The sequence below is a fragment of the Rhinoderma darwinii genome, chromosome 4 (assembly GCF_050947455.1).
Source record: "Rhinoderma darwinii isolate aRhiDar2 chromosome 4, aRhiDar2.hap1, whole genome shotgun sequence".
In the NCBI taxonomy this organism is placed as follows: domain Eukaryota; kingdom Metazoa; phylum Chordata; class Amphibia; order Anura; family Rhinodermatidae; genus Rhinoderma; species Rhinoderma darwinii.
Genome location: NC_134690.1, coordinates 402,545,002 through 402,570,474, shown reverse-complemented (window position 1 = coordinate 402,570,474; position 25,473 = coordinate 402,545,002).

Genomic DNA, 25,473 nt, shown 5'->3' with positions numbered 1-25,473 from the left:
ACAGTGTTGAGCCCGGATCAGCTGTCTGGGTGCTAACAGCACATCCAGTACAGCTCAGCACGGTCCCCCACTGCAGGCTGCTGCGGTTCCCTAGGCACACACTGTGTGTACAGTGTCAACAAGAGACTGTTGAAATGACAGTCTCTGCGGTCTTTGAAGCTGCTCGTTGATCATTACGGCACACAATAGACAGTGCCGTTCGTGACCAACGACCGGGGAGTTGAAGCCTGTGTGCCGGGATCAGCTGTCTGGGTGCTATTCAGCACGTCCAGAGCAGCCCGGTCCCTTCGTTTGAGCTGCTATAATTGACTGAGCGCACGTACTATGTGCAGCTTCAGTGATAGAGGCATAGAGGAGTCCCTGTCTCTTAGCAGATATTCTGCCACAGTTGTTAGTTGGAGACTAGTGTCTCAAATAACGGAGTTAGTGTTAGAGCATGAAACATTGTTGATAATAAAACACCCGACGCGCGTTTCGCCGGAACTTCCGGCTTCTTCCAGGGGTGGTGGCCGCCGGACTCACGGCCCAGATATACTAAAAATTCCTGATTGACAGGAATAGAGACCAATCAAGACAATTGTAGATTGGAAACAGTGTGACAGTGCAACGTGATACTTCCTGTTAGTTCTAGGAATGTATCAATGTTAAAGTAACATTGCCTGATCTAAGAATCAGTCAATTCACGACGGAAAGTACGAGGATTATGCTTTGTGCTCACAAAACAATTACACATATGAAACTATCATTGCAGAAATAAACATGCAGCAATTATTTTGGAAAGGGAAGGTGATAAAAGTTATTATTAACAAAAATATCAGTATTAATCTGTTTGTCCAGTAGTTTTGATTTTGATGTACAGCCTGAGACAACAGCTGTAGATCAAGTATATGCATAATTCAATCAATGATTACAGTTGTGATAAAAACAAATGAATCTTACACCATGTTAGGTGAGAAGAGAAGGAAGGTTGATAGGTTGTAAAAATAATATGTTCAATGCTGTTAAGCATAATTACATCTAATGTGTATAGACTCATAAGTCCATGATACTAGGATGGTACAAATTGATTACTGTGTATATCGGAAGCAGACAGTCACATAAGTGTAATGGCGGAAATAATTATCAATCCCGTCATACCTATACAGTAAAGAGATGTTCTGTTATAATTCCTGGTCACTTTCGCTCAGAGATCAAAGAAAACAACCAAAATTAAAATTATCGTTTAGGCCAAACGGTTTAACGGAGTTCATACGGAATATCCACTCGCTTTCTCTTCTCAAAAGAGCCTCATCGAGGTTGCCTCCTCTGATACCCATATTAATTTTAGAAATGGCCCAACCTTTTAGAGTCCGCCATTCCAGATTGTGTCTCTCTTTGAAATGTCTTGCAATTGGGGTAGGTGTGAATATTTTCTTTTGGAGTTTACATTCCTTCTCAGTTCTATCATAGTTTATGATCGTCCTGATATGTTCTCCAATGCGGATTTTTAGTGCTCTGATCGTTTTGCCCACGTATTTCAAGCCGCAGGGACACTCCAAACAGTACACTACTCCCTCGGAATTACAGTTCATATATTCTCTGATCTTGTACTGTACCCCAAATCCATCAATGAATTGCTTGGTTGGAGTCAGGATTCTGCATGCCTTACATAGTTTACATGGGAAAAACCCATTGTTCTGGACTTTCTTAGAAATGTCGCCTCGTGTAAAATGACTTGCGACCAAGAGATTTGATATGCTGGTTCCCTTACGATACCCCGATAGGGCTCTCTCTCCCAGAACCACATTTAAATTAGGGTCAGATTTGAGGACATGCCAGTGTTTGTTAATGATCTGCATCATGCTGTCCCAGTCTGCATTGTAGTTAGTAATAAACCTGGGCTGTATAGGGCATTCAGTTATTTGATTATCTTTCTCGGCTTGTGTTTTTTTAGGAGTAAGAAGTTCTTCACGGTTCGTTCTTAAGGCTATGTTGTAGGCCTTTTTGATATTACGGTTAGAATAGAGTCTTGCCTGTAATCTAGCCTTCAGTTCCACTGCTCGTTTTTTAAAAATAGAAAAGGTTGAGCAATTACGCCTCAATCTTAAGAATTCACCCTTCGGAATTGCCCTAATCGTGTTTTTGGAGTGTGCGCTTTCAGCAGCCAACAAGCTATTAGTCGCGGTTACTTTTCTATAAAGATCAGTGTGGAGGTTCCTCTCTAGATCTGTATGAATGAGAATATCCAAAAAGGGAATCGACTGTTGATTGTGTACAAGGGTCAATTTAAGGTTAAAGTCATTGTTGTTTAATTCCATGATGAAGCGCTCCAGATCTGTGACTGTGCCCCCCCAGATGACAAATATGTCATCAATATAGCGCCTCCAAAGGCAAACATTATCTGTCAAAATTTTCATCTCATCAGAAAACACTATTTCCTCTTCCCACCAGCCAAGGTAAATGTTAGCAAACGTAGGAGCTACAGCTGCTCCCATCGCTGTGCCCCTAATCTGTAGGTAAAATCGTCCGTCAAAAATAAAATAATTACGTGTAAGAATGAATCTCAGTGCTCTGAGAATGAAGCTTTTCCTTATAGGGTTCAGATTTTGATTCCTAGACAGAAAATAGTCTACCGCAGAGCAGCCCCTGGAGTGATCAATGCTGGTATATAGACTTTCCACATCACAGGTTGCCAAAATTTCGTCTTGATTGAGATTTATTCCATCTAACTCTTTGAGTATTTGCATAGTGTCTCTGGTGTGGGAAGGTAATCCCAACACAATGTCACGGAGTTCATTGTCAAGCCACTTGTTACACTTCTCCGTGAGATTTCCCACACCAGAGACAATAGGCCTACCTGGGGGGTTATCGAGATTTTTATGGACCTTAGGGAGCATATAGAAGGTGGAAATCCTAGGGTCCTTAACAGATAGAAATTGTTTTTCATTAACAGTGATTGCTCCCAATGTAAGACCTTCTGAGATCATAACGTTGTATTCGTCTAAAAACTGAACTGTTGGATCCCCCCATAGTGATTTATAGCATTGTTTATCTGATAACTGCCTCTTGGCCTCACGTATGTACTGATCTTTTGGCCAGATAACTATATTCCCCCCCTTGTCCGATTGTTTAAAGACAATGTCTTTCCATGACCGAAGTTCACGAATTGCCTGACGTTCCATAATGGTGGTGTTATCCTTGATTCTATGAGGCGGTAGAGAAATTATATCTTGACTCACCAAGTCTAGAAAGACTTTGACTGCAGGACACGTGTCCATAGATGGCATAGTGGTCGATTTCGCTTTCAGGTGTTTTCTACTCTGGGGTTGTACTATGTGTACATCTCCGCTGGTAGTGTTGTCTAATAGTAGTTCTTCTAGATCTCTCAGGGTCGCTGCTTCTTGTTCTATGAGGTCTAATGAATCTGGAGAGTGGATTCCCAGATCTTCTGCCGATCCACTCGGGTAAGTATCTCGTTGTGAGAAGATCTTTTTATATATCAATTTCCTGCCAAAAAGATGCAGATCTTTAATCACTGTAAATTTGTCAAGTCGTGTAGTGAGACAAAAATTAAGGCCCTTCTTCAGGACTTGTAATTGTGTGCCAGTAAGGGAGTGCTGCGAGAGATTAATCACTCTCATAGAATCTCATAGTCTCAGCGCGGGTCGCGTAGTCTCAGCGCGGGTCGCGTAGTCTCAGCGCGGGTCGCGTCATTTTGGTACAGGTCGTGTAATGTTTGTGCGGGTCGCGTAGGGTTAGTGCGGGTCGCGTAGTGTTAGTGCGGGTCGCGTAGTGTTAGCGCGGGTCGCGTAGTCTCAGCGCGGGTCGCGTAGTCTCAGCGCGGGTCGCGTAGTCTCAGCGCGGGTCACGTCATTTTGGTACAGGTCGTGTAGGGTTAGTGCGGGTCGCGTAGTGTTAGTGCGGGTCGTGTAGTCTTAGTGCGGGTCGCGTAGTGTTAGTGCGGGTCGCGTAGTGTTAGTGCGGGTCGCGTAGTGTTAGTGCGGGTCGCGTAGTGTTAGCGCGGGTCGCGTAGTCTCAGCGCGGGTCGCGTCATTTTGGTACAGGTCGTGTAGGGTTAGTGCGGGTCGCGTAGTATTAGTGCGGGTCGTGTAGTCTTAGTGCGGGTCGCGTAGTGTTAGTGCGGGTCGCGTAGTGTTAGTGCGGGTCGCGTAGTGTTAGTGCGGGTCGCGTAGTGTTAGTGCGGGTCGCGTCATTTTGGTACAGGTCGTGTAATGTTTGTACGGGTCGTATATAGACAGTTCAGGTCGTGTAATGATGCTACGTGTCGTGTAATATTAGTACAGGTCGTGTAATATGAGCTAGCAGCCCCCTTGAATAAATAGTGTCTGGTCTCTTAATAAGGTATCACCGAAAAATATGAAAACCAAATCATGAGAGCGACTCTGACAACTTGGATAAAGTAGAATCATTCAAGATACCGGTTAAGGGTTCCAGCTCCCGGTCAACTCTAAAGATTAACATGTCAATAGAACTTATTGTGAGCAAATTCGGTCAGAATTTCTTTAACGTTTTGTATTTTGCAATTTCCAAAACTATTGAGGTTCACAGCAAACAAATAGAAGCCAAATGGTGGCCACCGATGAGTGTTGGCAGCCATTTTACAGATAAGAAAAAGTGCTAGAAAACATCATAAAGTCGAACACACGTTTTCGGGGGCAATCAGGGCACATTCATGGCAAATTTATTCAGGCTGAATCAAATTGGACAGCAGGGGAAATGTCCTGTCGGAAAAAGAATCCCCAGCAGTGGAGTAACTACCGCTATAGCAGCCGTAGTGGCTGCTACCAGGCCCATGGCATGAGGGGGCCCGTGTCGCCCGCCGGAACGGGCCCCCACCATGGCCAGAGGCTCCGCTAGCTGCCGCTATGGCTGCTACAGCGGGACACCACTGAACACTACAGCAAAGCAGGGAGGTATCAACAAAAGACATAAAAAGGTATAAACAAAAGACATGTATCCCCTCTCCACAGGATCTCCACAGGACAGGGGATACATGTGTGATCGCTGGCAGCGATAGGGAGAACGGGGGACTGAAAGTCCCCTGAAGTTCTCCATCACAAACCTCGGACTTCCGGGGTCTGTGTTTTTAGCTCCGTAGAAATGAATGGAGCGCCGGTCGTGCTTGTGCGCATGCGTGACCAGCGCTCCTTTCATTTTTAGTGAGCTGCGCAGACGCCGGAAGTCCGAGGTTTGTGATGGAGAACATTGGGGGACTTTCAGTCCCCCGTTCTCCCTATCGCTGCCAGCGATCACACATGTATCCCCTATCCTGTGGATGTCCTGTGGAGAGGGGATACATGTCTTTTGTAGGACACGCTGTAGGTCGCATTTTTTGGGAGGGGGAACGCTGTATGGCGTTATCCACAGTGGGGGCTGTATGGCGTTATCTACAGGGGGGCTGTAAAAAAGGCACTATCTACAAGGGGGGGTTGTGTGACGCCCAGGGGAGGGGGGGCCCCAGTCAAAAGTTTGCTATGGGGCCCAGTCTTTCCTAGTTACGCCCCTGATCCCCAGTGTTGTAAAAACTCAACAGCCAAATACATGCACTAGCGCTGAATGGCCGGGCATGTTCCGATGCCCGACCATCCAGCGCCTGACAGTGATGCTGATTGGCTAGCGGCGCGATGATGTAATCGCGCTGCTTCCATGCTTGAAAGGCGCTGATTAACGGGGAAAGTCATTCTGCTCCACTAATCAGCGTCATTGGACGACGCTCGTTCAGCTGCAGCAGACCTGCTCAGAAGAGAGCAGATCTGCATCGCCAGCGAACAGCGTGGGAACGAGATCATGTGAGTATGTCAAGTTTTTTTGTTTTTTTTCTCATAAAACTGTGACTGGCATTATCTATAGTGGGGGCTCTATCTACAGGGGGGTTGTCTATATGTGGGCCACTATATACAGGGGGGTCTATATGTGGGTATGTGGGGCACAATCTACAAGGGGTTCTATATGTGGGGCACTATATGTGAGACACTATACAGGGGTGGGCTATATGTAGAGCAGTATATATAGGGGAGCTATTTATTTAAGTTACTTTCTATAGGGTGGGCTATATATGGGACACCATATACAGGGGTGGGTTACCTGTGGGGCACTAGCAACAGGGTGGCTATATGTAGGGCACAGTCTACAGGGGTGGGCTATATGTGTGACACTATATATAGGGGAGCTATATGTGAGACACTATCTACAGAGGTGGGCTATACGTGGAGCACTATCTATAGGGGAAGCTATATGTAGGGCAGCACGGTAGATCAGTGGTTAGCACTATTGCCTTGCAGCTCTGGAGTCCATAGGTGGGCACTATCTACAGAGGGTTGTATGTGGGATACTATCTACAGGAGCTTCTATGTAGGTCACTATCAACAGAGGCTCTATGGGGGTCACTATCTACAGGGGGCTATGGGGGCACTATCTACAGGGGCACGGTGTGTGTGTGTGTGTGTGTGTGTGTGTGTGTGTGTGTGTGTGTGTGTGTGTGTGTGTGTGTGTGTGTGTGACAGTGTATGGTACCATTATAATCAGGGACACAGTGTAGGGCGCTATTATAGTTAGAGGTGCAGTGTATGGTGCTTTATTATATTTAGAGGTGTTGAGAATTTTAACTTCGTTTATAGGTGCAGAAATGTTTTAAAAGTGAGAAGCTGAAGACATCTGAGCGGAAAACTGCAAGAATGGGTCATGGTCGGTAGAAATCCATCATAGATGTCTGGACCAGAGGGAGAAGAAAAGAACTAGAATCCGAGACGTCACCGGTGAGTCACTTAATGTAAATGTTTATTCTGCCTCTAATCAGTACTGTAGTCACTGTATGATCTGCAGCGAGATGATGGGTGGTATGATTTTTTTTTTGTGAAACAGCATCTCCCAGCTTATCCTCACCATTGTTCGGGCCATGCTGGGAGCTGTAGTTTTACGCCGTACAAACCTATATGGCAGGGGTTGCACTAAATTGAGCTGTATTTGTTCTGGTGTTGTATATATGTACTGATCTTGGTTCTGATGCTGTATGTAAGTACTGAGCTTGGTTTTGGTGCTGTATATATGTATGAGATTGGTTTTGGTGCTGTGGATATATGTAATGAGTTTGGTTCTGGTGCTGTACATATGTACTGAGCTTGGTTGTAGTGCTGTATTTATGTACTGAGGTTGGTTCTGGTGTTGTATATATGTATGGGCTTTGTTCTAGTGCTGTATATATGTACTGAGCTATGTTCTGGTGCTGTATATATGTATGAGCTTTGTTCTGGTGCTGTATATATGTACTTAGCTTTGTTCTGGTGCTGTATATATGTACTTAGCTTGTTTCTAGCGCTGTATTTATGTACTGAGCTTGGTTGTGGTACTGTATGTATGTCAGAGCTTGGTTCTGGATCTGTAGTTATATAGGATATATTTATTTCAACACGTTCATGTTTCTAAATTATGCCTAGCAGCTCAGATCAACGTATATATTGTGGATGTGCGGTCCATGTCTAGTTTCTCACAATGTTGAAATTCTATAGTCTATCCTCCTCAGTTCTTTTGTTTCACTTGGCACCAGCGCTCCACACATTGGAAAAAATACCCAGCTGATTTTAATTCAAGAATGACCTCATAAGTGTTCCTGCTCTTGCTTGTGCTCTCAGTTGGCCACTGGGGGCGCATGGCAAGGTGAGCTCATTCCATCCGTTCACATGTTGTGGTGCTGTATGGTGGTGTCTGTTGCTGTAGTGCTGCACTTGTTGGGGGACTTGGCCCAGAGCCAAGGAGGCTAGGCACGGTCTGATAGCATGGGTGCTTTTGGACCATTGGGTTGCTCCCTCTGCGGGGCTGTGGCTCTATCTACAGGGGGCTGAGTGTGGCGCAATCTACAGGGGTCTGTGTGCTGCACTTTTTACTAAGGGAGGCTGTGTGGCACTGTATACAAGGGAGGGGGCTGTGTGGCACTATATACAGTGGGAGCTGTATAGTGCTATATACAGTGGGGGCTTTATGGTGATATCTACAGGGGGGCTGTATGCCACCATCTACAAGGGGGAGGTGGGGGCGCTATCTACAAATGGGGTGTGACACTGTCTATTGGCGGGGCTATATAGCACAGGGGGGCTGCTTGTGGACCCGGGGGGGCCCCAGTCAAGATTTTGCTATGGGGCCCAGTTTTTGCTAGTTTCCGTGTGTCAGGAGCAAACAAGCGCCGATCAATGATGTCTCGTTGAATGGCTCTTGCTGCACCGGCCAATTATCGGCCGGTGTAATAGGGGATTAAAGAGGCTCTGTCACCACATTATAGGTGCCCTATCTCCTACATAATGTGATCGGCGCTGTAATGTAGGTAACAGCAGTGCTTTTTATTTAGAAAAACAATCTATTTTGACCAAGTTATGACCTATTTTAGCTTTATGCTAATGACTTTCTTAATGCCCAACTGGGCGTATTTTTACTTTTGACCAAGTGGGCGTTGTGGAGATAAGTGTATGACGCTGACCAAACAGTGACCAATTAGCGTCATACACTTCTCTCCATTCATTTACTCTGCACATAGTGATCTTGCATCGTTCACTATGTGCAGCCGCAAACCCAGACACTAACTAACGTTACTGAAGTATCCTGACAGTGAATAGACATCACCTCCAGCCAGGACGCGATATCTATTCACAATACCGACACTTCGGTAACGTTTGTGTGGGACTTACAGCACAGCAAGCGTGTAAATGACAGCTTACTGCGTGATCTCGATGTGCTGTGCTACAAGTCCCACACAAACGTTACCAAAGTGTCAGGATTGTGAATAGACATCGCGTCCAGGCTGGTAGTGATGTCTATTCACTGTCAGGATACTTCAGTAACGTTAATGTGTGAGTATGTGACTGCACATAGTGAACAACGCAGGATGAGTAAATGAATGGAGAGAAGTGTATGACGCTGATTGGTCACTAATTGGTCAGCGTCATACACTTCTCTTAACATCGTCCGCTTGGTCAATAGTAAAAACACGCCCAGTTGGGCATTAAGAAACTCATTAGCATAAATCTAAAATCGCTTATAACTTGGTGAAAATAGATTGTTTTTTCTAAATAAAAAAGCACTGCTGTTATCTACATTACAGCGCCGATCAGATTATGTAGGAGATAGGGCACTTATAATGTGGTGACAGAGACTCTAAGTAAAAGCATTGCTATAACAGAAGTGGACTGAGTAAAAAGGGCACCCATAAAATCAGGGTCATGGACTCTGTATCTCCCATTCCAATCAAGATTTTCACCAAATCCATATCTAAAGTCTAAGGCTATGTTCACACGGAAACCGCGTCGCAAAACTCGGCAAAAACGGTCCGAAAACGCCTCCCATTGATTTCAATGGGAGGCGTCGGCGTCTTTTTCCCGCGAGCAGTAAAACTGCCTCGCGGGAAAAAGAAGCGACATGCCCTATCTTCGGGCGTTTACGCCTCTGACCTCCCATTGACTTCAATGGGAGGCAGAGAAAACGTATGTTGCGGTGTTTTATGCCCGCGGCGCTCAATGGCCGCGGGCGAAAAACGGCGCGAAAATCGCCGTGAAAATCGGCGTGCAGGGAGAGGAATATCTGCCTCAAAGTTCCAAACAGAATTTTGAGGCAGACATTCCTCCTGCAAAATACTCCGTGTGAACATAGCCTAAAGGACAAAGAGAATTCTTTAGTTTTTGCCGCCTTCCATCAGCCATATCAATTTTATTTTTAAGGGACGTATTTATTCAAGGATTTTTGCTGGATAACTCCTATATTTTTTAGGTATCATTTTGAGTAAATTTTACATTATTTTTTTAAATGCTGGAATGCATAACAAATAGCAGTTCCATGATTGTATTTTCATTTCTTGGAAAAATTGAAAAATATTTTTGAGATTCTTATTATATAAAGCGGATTCATTTATTTTAAAAATGTGTGCTTATTGTATTATTTTTTTGTATTGCGGCAGGATTTTATTTTTAGGGTCAGTTCACATGAAATTCTTTGCGTAAAATCCACAGCAAATACAGTAGCAGCAATGTGGATGAGATAAAACAAATCTCATCCACACGCTGCGTAAATTTAAGCGGAAAAATCACTCAGAAATTGACCTGCCGTGCGGAATTTTATTCCGCAGCATATCAATTGCATTTGCGTAAACGCTGCTTATTTGTTGCATGTTTTCCCCATTTAATTCAATGGTGACGTAAAGCTCGCAACAAAAAGCAGTTGACGCTAAAAACACAACTCTGAAAAAAAAAAATCTCATACTTACCCAGAAGTCTGTGTTCCTCCCTCCAGCGCGCCTTCCTCGGATGACGTTTCATCCCATGTGACCGCCGCAGTCAATCACAGGCTGTAGCAGCGGTCACATGGGATGAAACATCCACCCAAGAGGCCGGCCTGTACGACGTCAGAGGGCCAATCTCCTGGGATGATGCTTCATCCAATGTGACCGCCGCTGCAGCCAATCACAGGCTGCAGTGGTCTCGTGGGATAAAACGTCATCCCAGGAGGCTGGCCGGCTAAGTACTGCCGTTTTCTGCAGCGGACATTTCGGGCGAAAAACTGCACCACAGTTTGGTGCGCTTTTTTGCCCAGAATTCGCTATGGCGCACAGGGCGGATACGCTGCGTGCTTTTATGCAGCGTATCTGCCCCGTGCGAACACAGCCTCATAGTTTAATTTTAATATTTTTTGGGCTTTTACTTTTTTTTTTAATCCTTCCAAAATGCACAGGGATTTCTTCATTTTGCCCTAATAGAGACCAGGATTTACCAGTCAGCCCCGCCGATCCTGTTGCTGGCGCTGACGGACAGGACAAAGAGTCTCCTCCCTTTGTATGCACTGCAATCAGTACTCATTGCTGTGCATCAGGGGTTAAACAGCCATAAGTGCAAAAGTATGGCTATCAGTCATACTCACACTCCCGCACCTGATCTTGCGGACACCGCTGTTGCCCTATTAGGACATATGGACGTCATGGAGATGGGTCCTCCGTTTGGGACCCCTGTGGATATGCCTTAGATGGGAAGACCCCTTTAAGTACGGCATGACTATAGTGGTGACATAACTAAAATGACAGACATTGGAGAGAGGAGAGCGAATGGGAGGAGAGAGCAGGGTAGATGTAAATGCAAATTGGTGACTGACTGGGTGACCAAAAAAATCTCCACAACTTCAAAATGGCTGACTAAGGCTGTTGCTGCTTCAGCAAGCGAAATACTTTGCAGGCTAAGAGCGTAAGAGTTTGATTATTTGAGCAGCGGTTACTATAAAAAAAAAGTCACTTGAGTCCCTTGATTTCCTTACATTCTGTGCATTGTTTTTGAACACTGTTCATACTGGATTTAATGGTTTCCATTATCTTCACATGTGAGCGGGATTTTGGTTCATGTGGCTTTTCTGAGTCACTCACACGGTATTTAAAATAATACATGTAATTAACAGATCAGTCTTAACGTTGTCGACACCTAATAATGAAGTAATCACACACGTACAGAGGCCACGTTCCACCCTACAAGGCACACAATGTTTGGATCGGATCAAATGTAATTATTCCAAACAATCCCTAAGACTCAACTTCTAAAACTCTGTTTTATAAAGTTTGCAGCTAGGAATGTAAAGTGCACCTCCACCTAAAATCCAAAAATATTCAGCCGTGCTCCTCTTCTACCAACCGTAAAACTCCTATTAGGCATTTCTTAGTACAGTCTCACTATAGAACTAGGTCACTCTGCCATTTAGGACCCTAAGAGAGTCTGCTGCCCACACTGACGATACAGATGATGTCACACATAGCTTTTCCAGAGACGAAGATGCCCAATATATTCCTTAGCGGAATTTCTGATGACTGAATGAGATTAATCAAGAAGAGAGGGATTTCTGAACCTTTTTCCAAACAGATCGTCCACATGGCAGAGCATGCAGCCTGTATAGTGACCGTGGTACCTGCCCCTGTGACTCTTTAAATACCCCCCTTTTTATCCCCTATGGTAGAGCCTATGACATCACGCTGGATGGTGAGGTTTCCACCTATATTAATGTAAAATGGTCTGCCCCTAATATGGCAGCCAATAAGGAGATGCTCCTCCTCTGTGTTCGGCTTAACCCTGTTTTGGGCGGTCTTCCTCTCCCCCATAAATACGGAACCTGGTAGTTATGGTTTTTCCCACCCTCCATTCCCTTAGGCCCCATGCACAGGACCGTAAAAAATCTCCCTAATTGCGGACCGTAATATGGTCCGCAATTACGGACCCACTCAGTTCTATTGGCCGCGGACACCTTTCCGTATCGCTACAGATAGGTGTCCGTGCCGTAGGACTGTGCCGGGAATTATGGAGCATGTCCTATTTTTCGTATTTTACGGGACATGCTTCCATACTTCGTATGGGAGAACGGCCTGAAAATGCGGGCTGTGGCCCGGGCGGCCGGCCATGCCCACAATCAAGGGGAGTGATTACGGCCACGGTCGTGTGCATGATGCCTTAGGCAACGTTCTTTCAGTTTATGTTGTTTTGATGATATTTCCATGATTGTACTGATACTTCTTCGTTGTTGCAGTATGTATCAGACTTTGTTCATCCTCGAGTCACAGCGGTGGTCATTGAGGGAATAAATGGAGATAGGCGGGTCTCGAAGGGGCACTTGCTCACCAGGAGTCCAGTGTTTGGCATATCACTTAGAATCGCGATTTAAATAATGCTACGTAAGTGCCGTTAACAGTCATGTAATAAATGCTACGACCGACCTCCATCCACATAATAGCATTAAACGTGTTGGCGTCGTTAGTTCAGTCATGGGATTAAGGCTTCGTTCACATCTTCGTCAGGGCTCCGTTCCGATGTCCTGTCGGAGCTTTCCGTTGGGATGGAGCCCTGATTGACACAAACGGAAACCAGAGGTTTCCGTTTCCATCACTATTGATGACGCAAATGGTTTCAGTTTGTCTCTGTTGTGTAAGGGTTCCGTCGTTTTGACGGAATCAATACGGTAGTCGACTGAGCAATTCATTCCTTCAAAATGACGGAACCCTTACACAACGGAGACAAGCGGAAACAATTTGCACCGGATCCGTCACCATTGAAATCAATAGTGATGGAAAAGAAAACCTATGGTTTCCGTTTGTGTCAATCAGGGCTCCGTCCCAACGGAAAGCTCCGACAGGACGTCGGAACGGAGCCCTCACGCAGATGTGACAGCAGCCTTAGGCCCCATGCACACGAAGGTGCTTTTGCGGCCGCAATTCCCCCGAAAATCCACGGGAGAATTGCGGCCCCATTCATTCCTATGGGGCCATGCACACGACCGTGGTTTCCACAGTCCATGCATGGCCCAGGAGCCCGGACCGCAGAAAGAATGGACATGTCTTATTATGGCCGAGATCTGTGGTCCCGGCACATTGAAAATAATGGCCGCGGCCATGTGCACGACCCGCGGTTTACGGGCGGCTGACACTCCGTGACCGGCCGACCCGAAAATCATGGCCGTGCAGATGGCTACGGTCGTGTGCATGAGGCATTAGGATCATGTTATGTCTCGCGATACAAACTGCAAAATTCCCATCCTTGACCCCATTATATATTTGTACTACATCACACATTTGTACATGGGGAGGTTTAGGTGTTAGTCATAATGTTCCTGCAGATCTTCTATTTATAAAATAAAACAATGACAAAACAATAACATACAAATATAACAATAATAATAATTATAATAACAGCAACAATAATAACAATTATAATCATAAGGCCTTGTTCACACGGCGATCCAAAAAGCGCTTTTTAAAGTATAGGTGTTTTTGACGAGTTTTTCAATTAGGACTGGGAATGTTCACACGCATTTTTTCGGGGTGTAAAAGTCTCTAAAAATGCAGGCTGAACACCTCCAAACATCTCAACTGGAAAAACGTTGTTTCGTTCAGATGGGGTGTTTTTGTTTTTTGCACGGCCGTTTGAAGTAACGCCCCGTAATAATGAGTGCTTCTCACTTTTTGAGCCGTTTTTCATTGTGTCAATAGAAAAACATCACCAAAAAAAGCCTGAAAAAATATTTGACACTTTAAAAACAGCCGAAAATCAGAGGCTGTGTTCCCCTGAAAACCGCTCCGTATTTTACAGCCGTTTTTAGTCTAGCATGTGAACATACCCTTAGGCGTGTATATGGAGCGTTTTTGGCGCGTTTTACTCACCGAGAATTTACCTGACATTTTTTTTTTTTACACGTCGCGTTTTTTAAACACGCGAGCGTAAAAAAAAAAACGCGTCGTATGCACTACAATGCGTTTTCCCATTGATACCAAGCAAGTGTTTTTGACACTATTTTGCCACATTTTTCGGTGCATAAAACACGCCAAAAAAAGTTGAATACACGCAGTGTGAACAAGGCTTTATAATAACAACAACGATAATAATAATAATAACAAAAAAATACAACAGCAGATAACGTAACACAAAGTAACAAAGAGTACATAACCCGAAGTCAGTCTCTCTCTCTCGAGTCTGCTCTGGGGTTATTTATTTAGGGGGTCTGATGTCTGTATTTGGGGGGTCTGGGATCTATATTTAAGTTGCTTTAGGTCTGTATTTAAATGTCCTGGGGTCTCTATTCAGGGGATCTGTTCTAAGGTCTGTATTTGTTTGGGGTTCTGATGTCTGTATAAGGGGGTCTGTTCTGGAGTCTGTATATGTTTAGGGGGTCTGGTCTGGAGTCTGTATTTATTTAGAGGGTTTGTATTTGTTTAGGGGTCTGTATTTATTGTAATTTCCTTTCTCAAAAGTTGTCCAGTTTTCTTTTTTTATATAGTGATTGGCAGATGAAGACGTATAGACATAGAGCTGTATACATCTAGGCCATACCTCCAGCTGCACTTTTTATACTTTCCCACTGAACGTGTACCCAAATGTAACCGGACCTCGGCTGTATGTGTCACGGCCCTGTGCTCTGGGGTATGTGGACCCACTAAACCGCTCCGCCGTAGCGGAGAAGCAGCTGGCCAAACAACAGTCAATGATAGTCTCTCGGATAAGAGTACCTGGGGAGATGATCCGGCAGATACTCCATACCTCCCAACTTTTGAATTCGGAAAAGAGGGACATTTTAAGCCACGCCCTAACCACGCCCAATATCCGGCATCAACACATCAAATCACAGCTAGATCCTTCTGCAAATAACTCGCGCACATTCTCACTGCGGATCTCTGGACTGTCTGGATATCACAGATATTATGGATCCGGTTATGTCGTCTTTGTGTTACTTTTCCTATCTTGGGTATAACATTTGCTAATCACGCCGGCAGCAGCTGCAGGACAAACCAAAAGGCTGAGAACGATGTAAGTAAAGAGGGAGATCCTGTGGTTGATGACTTTTCAATCGACAGGTAGCAGAGTTATATGATAGGAATTTTTTTTCCAGTTGTGTAACTCTGCTACCGGTCAATGGAAAAATCATCCACCACAGCCCCCTCTGTACATAGCGCCACACACACAGCCCCCCTGTACATAGTGCCAGACACAGCCCCCCTGTAGATTGCTCCACACACAGCCCCCCTGTAGATTGCTCCACACACAGCCCCCCTGTAGATTGCTCCACACACAGCCCCCCTGTAGATAGTGCCAGACACAGCCCCCTGTACATAGCGCCACACACATCCCCCCAGTAGATAGCTCCAGATACAGCCCCCCTGTAGATTGCTCCACACACAGCCCCCTGTAGATAGCTCCACACACAGCCCCCCTGTAGATTGCTCCACACACAGCCCCCCTGTAGATAGTGCCAGACACAGCCCCCTGTACATAGCGCAACACACATCCCCCCTGTAGATAGCTCCAGATACAGCCCCCATGTAGATTGCTCCACACACAGCCCCATGTAGATTGCTCCAAACACATCCCCCCTGTAGATAGCTCCAGACTCAGCCCCCCTGTACATAGTGCCAGATACAACCCCCTGTAGATAGCTCCACACACAGCCCCCTGTAGATAGCTCCACACTTAGCCCCAGATAACTCCACACACAGCCCCCTGTAGAAAGCTCCACACACAGCCCCCCTGTAGATAGTTCCACACACAGCCCCCCTGTAGATAGCTCCAGACACAGCCCCCCTGTAGATAGCTCCACACACAGCCCCCCTGTAGATAACTCCACACACAGCCCCCTGTAGATAACTCCACACACAGCCCCCCTGTAGATAGATCCACACACAGCCCCCCTGTAGATAGCTCCACACACAGCCCCCTGTAGATAGTGCCACACACAGCCCCCCTGTAGATAGCGCCAGACACAGCCCCCTGTAGATAGCGCCACACACAGTCCCCTGTAGACACACAGTCCCCGTCTCCCTCTGTAGAGGGAGACGCCAACATGAAGATACAGTCCTGCGGTCGTGGCTGCCGGGAAGTGGGACATGTCGGCGGACACTTTCTAGCCTGACACTTGTTAGTAAATGTTTGGTTTGGATATTTTACCTGTGATGTCAATAAAGGATTCTCATTTCTGGATTCATTGTCTGTGCGGTTTAGGGGGGACCCAGCGGAGCACCCACCAGCATGAGGAGCATGAACTGAGAATCTCTATAAGTCACTGAATTGTCCTCTAGTTTATGGCCTTTTTATTATATTTGGCCATTCTAAGGTATTTTTATTCTAACCGTCAGTCTTCACTGTCTTCTGACATTCTATTCATGAATCAGGAAGCTCAGGAAAAACTTTGTCGTAGATACCAACCAGATAGCAAAAAAAAGAAACTTTTGAACTGTAAGTATTAAGTATTCGCAAATGCAACGTGAATATCGTCGTCTGCGGCCGCAATCTTTGGAGTAGCCCTTTAACTGAAATTTATTTGATTGGCCAATTAAGTTCAGCATTTCTCATATTTGCAAAAAAATAAATAGTGTACTGCAAGCAGCAAGAACGTGTGTTTTTTTCTGATGGCTCAGCTTTGTGTTATTGCTTTGATTATTTACTTTTGACATTTAATGTAATCTTAGAAGTCCGCCGCACAATAACGCGTCGCTATAACTCGCCGGTCCTCGACTTGTTACTAGGGCGATTATTCCTCCCTAATTACATAGTGACAGCGTTATCGATTCTGATCATATTTAATATACGGGGGACGCGGTAATGAAGCGAGCCGGCCTCAATTTACCTCGTATTCAGCCGATGAAGATGCAGAACAATCATTTCCAATCAAAGATCATCTGATGAATTTATGGAGGGAGAGAGGAGTGCGAACATTGCTAAATTCATGTGTTGTATGTCTCTGTATGTTTCTGTGCGAATCTTTATGTCTCTGTACATCTCTGTATGTCTCCTAATGTCTGTATGTCTCTGTATGTCCCTGTATGTCCCTGTATGTCTCTGTATGTCCCTGTATGTCCCTGTATGTCCATGTATGTCTCTGTATGTCCCTGTATGTCTCTGTATGACCCCGTATGTCTCTGTATGTCTCTGTATGTCTCTGTATGTCCCTGTACATCTCTGTATGTCTCCTAATGTCTGTATGTCCCTGTATGTCTCTGTAGGTCTCTGTACATCTCTGTAAGTCTCCTAATGTCTGTATGTCTCTGTATGTCTCCTAATGTCTGTATGTCCCTGTATGTCTCTGTATGTCTCTGTATGTCTCCTAATGTCTGTATGTCCCTGTATGTCTCTGTATGTCTCCTAATGTCTGTATGTCCCTGTATGTCTCTGTATGTCCGTTTGTCCCTGTATGTCCCTGTACACCTCTGTATCTCTCTTAATGTCTGTATGTCCCTGTACAGCTCTGTATGTCTCCTAATGTCTGTATGTCCCTGTATGTCTCTATACCTCTCTGTATGTCTCCTAATGTCTGTATGTCCCTGTAAGGCTCTGTATCTCTCTGTATGTCTCCTAATGTCTGTATGTCCCTGTAAGGCTCTGTATCTCTCTGTATGTCTCCTAATGTCTGTATGTACCTGTAAGGCTCTGTATCGCTCTGTATGTCTCCTAATGTCTGTATGTCCCTGTAAGGCTCTGTACATCTCTGTGCGCCTCTGTACAGATGTAGCCATCTTTATCTTGACTCTGATAACTTGCTGCAGCGTGATATCACACAACAAAAGCCATTGAAAAGCCATTAAAAAAGTAAAGTTAAACCTTCACGACACTCTGTATTAAATGCATTAAAAGTGAAGATAAAGATGGCAACATCTGTAGGTATATCTCTGTATATTTCTGTGCGACTCTGTACTGTATGTCTCCTAATTTGTGTATGTCTCTGTCTGTCCCTGTATGTTTCTCTACACCTCTATATAGCTCTGTACAACTCTGCATGCCTCTGTACTTGTCTCTGTAAGGCTCTGTTCCACTTTGTACTTCTATGTGTGTCTCTACATCTCTTTATTTCTCTGTAGGTCTCTGTACGTTTTTGTACCACTCTGTGTGCCTCTGCTTGTCTCTGTACCACTCCGTACGTCTCTCTGTGTCTCTGCATGATGTCTCTGTGTGTCCCTGCATGCCTCTGTGTGTCTCTGCATGTCTGTGTATGTCTCTCTCTGTCCAACTACATCTCTATATGTCTCTGTATCTGTACTTCTCTGTACATCTCTGTACGTCTTGATACGCCTCTGTAGATCTTTGTGCGACTACATATGTAGACATCTGTAACTTGCTGCAGCGTGATATCACACAACAAAAGCCATTCAATAAGACATTGAAAAAGTAAAATTAACGTTTCTTGCCACTGTATTTAATGCGTTATTAAGAGTCAATATAAAGATGGCTACATCTGTATGTATGTCTCTGTATATCTCTGTGTGTCTCTCTATGTCTCTGTGCATATTTGCATGTCTCTACCTATCTGTGCATCTCTTTGCATCTCTGTATGTCTTTTTATGCCTCTGTATTTATCGGTACATCTCTTTACATCTCTGGACAACTGTCTATGCATTATCCTCTTTATTACTGTATGTCTCTTTATGTCTCTTCATGACTGTATGTCTCTTTATGGCTGTGTATGACTCTGCATGTCTCTTCATGACTGTATGTCTCTGTATGTCTCTTTATAACTGTATGTCTCTGTATGTCTCTTCATGACGGTATGACTCTGCATGTCTCTTTAAAACTGTATGTCTCTGTATGTCTCTTCATGACTGTATGTATCTGTATGTCTCTTCATGACTGTATATCTCTGTATGTCTCTTCATGACTGTATGTCTCTGTATGTCTCTTTATAACTGTATGTCTCTGTATGTCTCTTCATGACGGTATGACTCTGCATGTCTCTTTATAACTTTATGTATCTGTATGTCCTTTCATGACTGTATGTCTCTGTATGTCTCCATGACTGTATGTCTCTTCATGACTGTATGTATCTGTATGTCCATTCATGACTGTATGTATCTTTATAACTGTATGTCTATGCATGTCTCTTTATAACTGTATGTCTCTGTATGTCTCTTCATGACTGTATGTCTCTGTATGTCTCTTTATGGCTCTGTATGACTCTGTTTATTACTGTATGTCTCTGTATGACTCGGCATGTCTCTATTACTGTATGTCTCTTCATGACTGTATGTCTCTGTATAACTGTATGTCTCTTCATGACTGTATGTCTCTTTATAACTGTATGTCTCTGTATGTCCTTTCATGACTGTATGTCTCCATGACTGTATGTCTCTTCATGACTGTATGTCTCTGTTTGTCTGTATGTCTCTGTATGTCTCTTCATGACTGTATGTCTCTGTATGTCCATTCATGACTGTATGTCTCTGTATGTCCACTCATGACTGTATGTCTCTGTATGTCCATTCATGACTGTATGTATCTTTATAACTGTATGTCTATGCATGTCTCTTTATAACTGTATGTCTCTTCATGACTGTATGTCTCTGTATGTCTCTTTATGGCTCTGTATGACTCTAATTATTACTGTATGTCTCTGTATGACTCGGCATGTCTCTATTACTGTATGTCTCTTCATGACTGTATGTCTCTGTATAACTGTATGTCTCTTCATGACTGTATGTCTCTGTATGTCTCTTTATAACTGTATGTCTCTGTATGTCCTTTCATGACTGTATGTCTCTGTATGTCTCCATGACTGTATGTCTCTTCATGACTGTATGTCTCTGTTTGTCTGTATGTCTCTGTATGTCTCTTCATGACTGTATGTCTCTGTATGTCCATTCATGACTGTATGTCTCTGTATGTCCATTCATGACTGTATGTCTCTGTATGTCCATTCATGACTGTATGTCTCTTTATAACTGTATGTCTCTGCATGTCTCTTTATAACTGTATGTCTCTGCATGTCTCTTTATAACTGTATGTCTCTTCATGTCTCCATGACTGTATGTCTCTGTATGTCTCTTCATGACTGTATATCTCTGTATGTCTCTTCATCTCTGTATGTCTCTTCATGACTGTATATCTCTGTATGTCTCTTCATTACTGTATGTCTCTGCATGTCTCTTCATGACTGTATGTCTCTGCATGTCTCTTCATGACTGTATGTCTCTGTATGTCTCTTCATGACTGTATGTCTCTGTATGTCTCTTCATGACTGTATGTCTCTATATGTCTCTTCATGACTATGTCTCTGTATGTCTCTTCATGACTGTATATCTCTTCATGACAGTATGTCTCTTCATGACTGTATGTCTCTGTTTGTCTCTTCATGACTGCATGTCTCTTCATGACTGTATGTCTCTGCATGCCTCTTTATGACTGTATGTCTCTGTATGTCTCTTTATGACTGTATGTCTTCATTTTCTCTCCAGACCAGAAGTATAAGGAGATTTATTACATTAGATTGTAATTATCGCTATGCAGTAGCGGAGACGTTACATCCTCAGCCATTATAGACACCATGCTGGGTAATTTCTTGTGGTTACCAGAGACCTGAACATTTACAGGAGTGGATGAAGTTGTAGGCATCGGCCCTGTAACCTCAATTAGTGATGTCTCCAAAAATAGACTGCGACAGTCAAATAAAGCGGCTTCAGGCATCTGTTTTTGGTCGTTCTCCTATAAGACTGAATTTGCTTTTTCCAATTTAAAGACTTACAGTTTATATTCTTTACAGTGTTTTTTTCTCCCATTTTTACTATCTATTTTAATCCTGATTGCAGTTTTCACACTGGACACTGAAGACTGATACTACCTGTCACTTTTCATCTTGTGCTGTGTACACTGGGGGCAGGGTCACTTGTCAGCTCATTATCTTTACAGGGCGGATCTAAAATAAAAGCTAATACCTCTATTATATACCTAGAGGCAAATAACACAGGATCACACCATTAACAATAATCTCCCCCTCCCCCTCCCTCTCCCTGCACAGTGACTACTGACTCATATCACAGAGCATGCCCACTACTTTCTCTCATAAAAGTCAATGAGTTATTTTCTCTAAGAATCCCATCATTAACATGGAACATGTGGCCGGTATGGTAAAATACCAGAGCGGCCAAACCAGCAGAGCCTACGAAGTGCAATAGGACCAAATCTACAACCCCTAACAAATTATTAATTAGGAGATAGGGAAATAAATAACAAACTTAAACTCATTTTTGTGGAATTTTTGAAATTCACATTCAGGATCATATCCCCAAGAAGATCTTCCTTGAAAGACCCATAACAAGGAGTAAAGGGTAACTATACTTTAAAAAAAACTTTTGACATGTCATAGTGAAGTCAGAAGTTATGATCGGTGAGGGTCCGAGCACCGAGACCCCCCTGATCGCTAAAACAAAGTGACTTAGTTTCTGATCAGCTTTTCTAGGGAAGCCGAGCAAGTGGTGTACAGACTCATAGACTTTCTATTGAGCCTGTACACAACTTGCTCGGCTTTCCGAGAAAACCCGATCTTAAACAAAGTGGCTCGGCGATCACCCAAGCGCTTCAGCCACTTAGCGATCGGTGGGGATCTCAGAGTTTGGACCTCCACCGACCAAAACTTTTGACGTCACTATGAAATGTCAAACGTTATTTGAAAGTATAGTTACCCTATAATACCTTCACTGTTCTTTAAGATTTGGGCTAAAAGTCATTATAAAAAATCGACCGTGACTGGAGATTCAGTAGAGGGAACTTGGGCACAACTGCTTATTTGGAATCATCCTTTTGAGTCTCATAATAGTCCTAATAAAGGGTTTAACCCGTTTTGAAAACCCATTTCCATACACCCTAATAGGGAATTCTGAGTTAATAGACGGGGGTCCTGTGTTCAGGATCCTTATCTCTTGTTCAGAGTGGAGAGCGGTCACATAGAGCATCTCTCTCTCTCTCTCTCTCCCCGGAGGAAGTGTCCTGTCCTGCATAACACACACAATACATTGATATGAATGGACACTGTGTAATACTTCATTTCTCCTGGGGTGGCACTGCAGGATTAATTAACACTTACTGCCAGCTTTCCCCACAGATTACAGCTGATCGCTAGAGATCCCAGCAGGAGAACACTTTGTGATCAGCTTATTGTCAAGAAACCTTTCTAACAAGTAGGGATTGTCCAAAGCGGAGACCCCTTTAATTCTATATTGTGTTCTTCTATATTCCTTCCTGATTCTGCAGATGCATCCTGTGTTTATGGCCCCGTCCCGTCTTACCAGTAACGCTATAAATCAATATAACCTGCTCTCATTAGTGTGAGGTCAGCCTGGCGGAGAAATTAGCCCAGTTCTTAATGTCTCTCTCACTCACCGCCCCATAATTAATACAAATAACTAATCTTGATACGTTTTACCATCGCAGATAAATGGATTTGTTGAATATAAACTTCAAAACATTCATTAAAATGAAAAACTCTGCGGCCCGAAAGACTGAGAGGAAAAACCTCCAACGAGCCAAGAGGAAATTATGGGTTTTCAGAAATAATAAATTGTTATAAATACGGGTAAAGCAGGCGGGGGAATAACAGGGGGGTCTCGCTGTAAGTGATATAAATGGGACATAATCCAGCGATAGACGTGTATTATTGGGATATTACATGGGCAGAGCTGTTTGCTGGACTTTCCTGAACCTGGGGCAAAGACGCAATTTGCTGCCCTTGCTGTAACCCTATGACTGTGTAAGGGGAAGCAGGGCATTTGGAGCTCCCTGACAAATATATGGAGCTCTAAAAAATGGACCTCCCCTATAAAGATATCTGAAATTAATCAGCACAGAATTTTTTCTCCATTAAACTGTCCTAGACCCCTACAGATAACATTACTACACTACTGATACTATTGTGTATAGGGGCACCCACCTGGCATTATTGTGTATGGGGGCACTCAGCTGGTATTATTGTGTATAGGGGCAATCAGCTGGCATTATTGTGTATGTGGGCACTCAGCTGGCATTATTGTGTATGTGGGCACTCAGCTGGCATTATTGTGTATGTGGGCACTCAGCTGGCATTATTGTGTATGGGGGCACTCAACCGGCATTATTGTGTATGGGGCACTCAGCTGGCATTATTGTGTATGGGGGCACTCAGCTGGCATTATTGTTTATGGGGGCACTCAGCTGGCATTATCGTGTATAGGAACACTTAGCTGGCATTATTGTGTATGGGGGCACTCAGATGACACTGTTGCATATAAAGTGCACTTAGCTAGCATTATTGCGTTAGGGGGCACTCAGCCAAAGATGTTTGGGCATGTCCCTGATTGTAAGAGCGACTGTGTCGTGCCCATGGCCGCGGGCCGTCAGGCTCACTCGCCTCCTGACGGCCGCAGCCATGGGTCTGTGGGCACTGGCCCCCATCCCCTCCTCAGGAGTCGCCAGCGCTCACTTCCGCTTCTCTCGGGCAGGTCCCGCTCTTAATGGGCAAGTTTGCGTACCTGAGTTAAAGTGTCAAATTAGACCATGAGCACCCTAGACTATAAGAAGGACCCAGCCCCTTCCTGCCTTGCCTGAGATTTGTTGTTGTTACCCTAGTCTGTCTATGTAAATGGTCTCCTAAGTGTTTTCCAGTTCCCAGTGTTGCCCGTTCCTGCTACCGCGCTATCCTGGTCAAGTGCCGTATTGAGTAGGAGTCATGCTGCGCTGAGTACCACGCCTGTCCTGCTACACCATGCCTGGCGCCTGCCTGCTGCCTAAGTCCCAGCCGAGCCTGCCTTGCTACTGTCTGAAGCTACCACAGGTACCCTATACGAACTATAGACTGTGACCTGTGTCCTGTTGGCCAGCTGCCATACCGTCAAGGCAGTATAGCCCAGTGGGTCCACGTACCCAACGTGACAGACTGTACGCCTGTCCTTGACCATGTGATCGGGTGTTTCTGCATTCCACATTTATTTTCCATCTTGTGTTGACGATGGGACTTACATATTTAAGGGAGTAGCGAGGGGCATAACCCTCCAGGTTCAACCATGACCAAAATGTGAACAGTTTTTGGGAGTCCTATTTTGTGGAAAGTAAAGGTCCCAAAGGTGAGCAGTGTATATACCACCCATGTATATACTAGTATAGATAGATAGATAGATAGATAGATAGATAGATAGATAGATAGATAGATAGATAGATAGATAGATAGATAGATAGATAGATAGATAGATAGATAGATAGATAGATAGATAGATAGATAGATAGATACTAAATAGTGTGTATAAAAAGTCTACACACCGCTGTTAATATGCCAGTTTTTGTCATGTTACAAAATCAGTACAAGATGAATCATTTCAGAACTTTTTCCACCTTTAATGTGACCCATGATCTGTACAATTGTGCTGGGAAAACAAGCTGAAATCTTTTAGGGTGGAAAAATAAAAATAAGGAAGAAAAATAATGTGATTGCATAAGTGTGAACACCCTCTTATAATTGGGGATGTGGTTGTGTTCAGAATTAGCCAATCACATTTAAACTCCTGTTAAATAGTAGTCAGTACACAGCTGCCATTATTTATAGTGATTCTGAGTAATCCCATATAAAGTTCAGCTGTTCTATTAGGATTTTCCTGACATTTCCTTTGTTGCATTTCACAGCAAAAGCCATGGTCCGTATAACACATCAAAGCGATCTGATTGTTGAAAGGCATCAGTCAGGAGAAGGGCACCAAAGAATTTCCAAGGCATTAGATATACCATGGAACACAGTGAAGATGGTCATCAAGAAGTGGATTACATTTGGCACAACAGTGACATTACCAAGAACTGGACGTCCCTCAAACCTTGATGAAAAGACAAGACAAAAATTGGTCTACCAAGAGGCCTACAGCAACATTAAAGGAGCTGCAGGACTTTCTGGCAGGTACTGGTTGTGTAGTGCATGTGACAACAATTTCCCGTGTTCTTCATATGTCTGGGCTGTGGGGTAATGTGGCAAGCCGGATCCTTTTCTAGCAAAGAAAAACATCCAAGCCCAGCTATGTTTTGCAAAGACCTACATCAAGTCTGCCAAAATCATGTGGGAAAACGTGTTATGGTCTGATGAGACAAAGGTTGAGGCAGCATTACGGAGCATGGTGGAGGCAGCATTACGGAGCACGGTGGAGGCAGAATTATGGAGCACGGTGGGGGCAGCATTATGGAGTATGGTGGAGGCAGCATTACGGAGCACGGT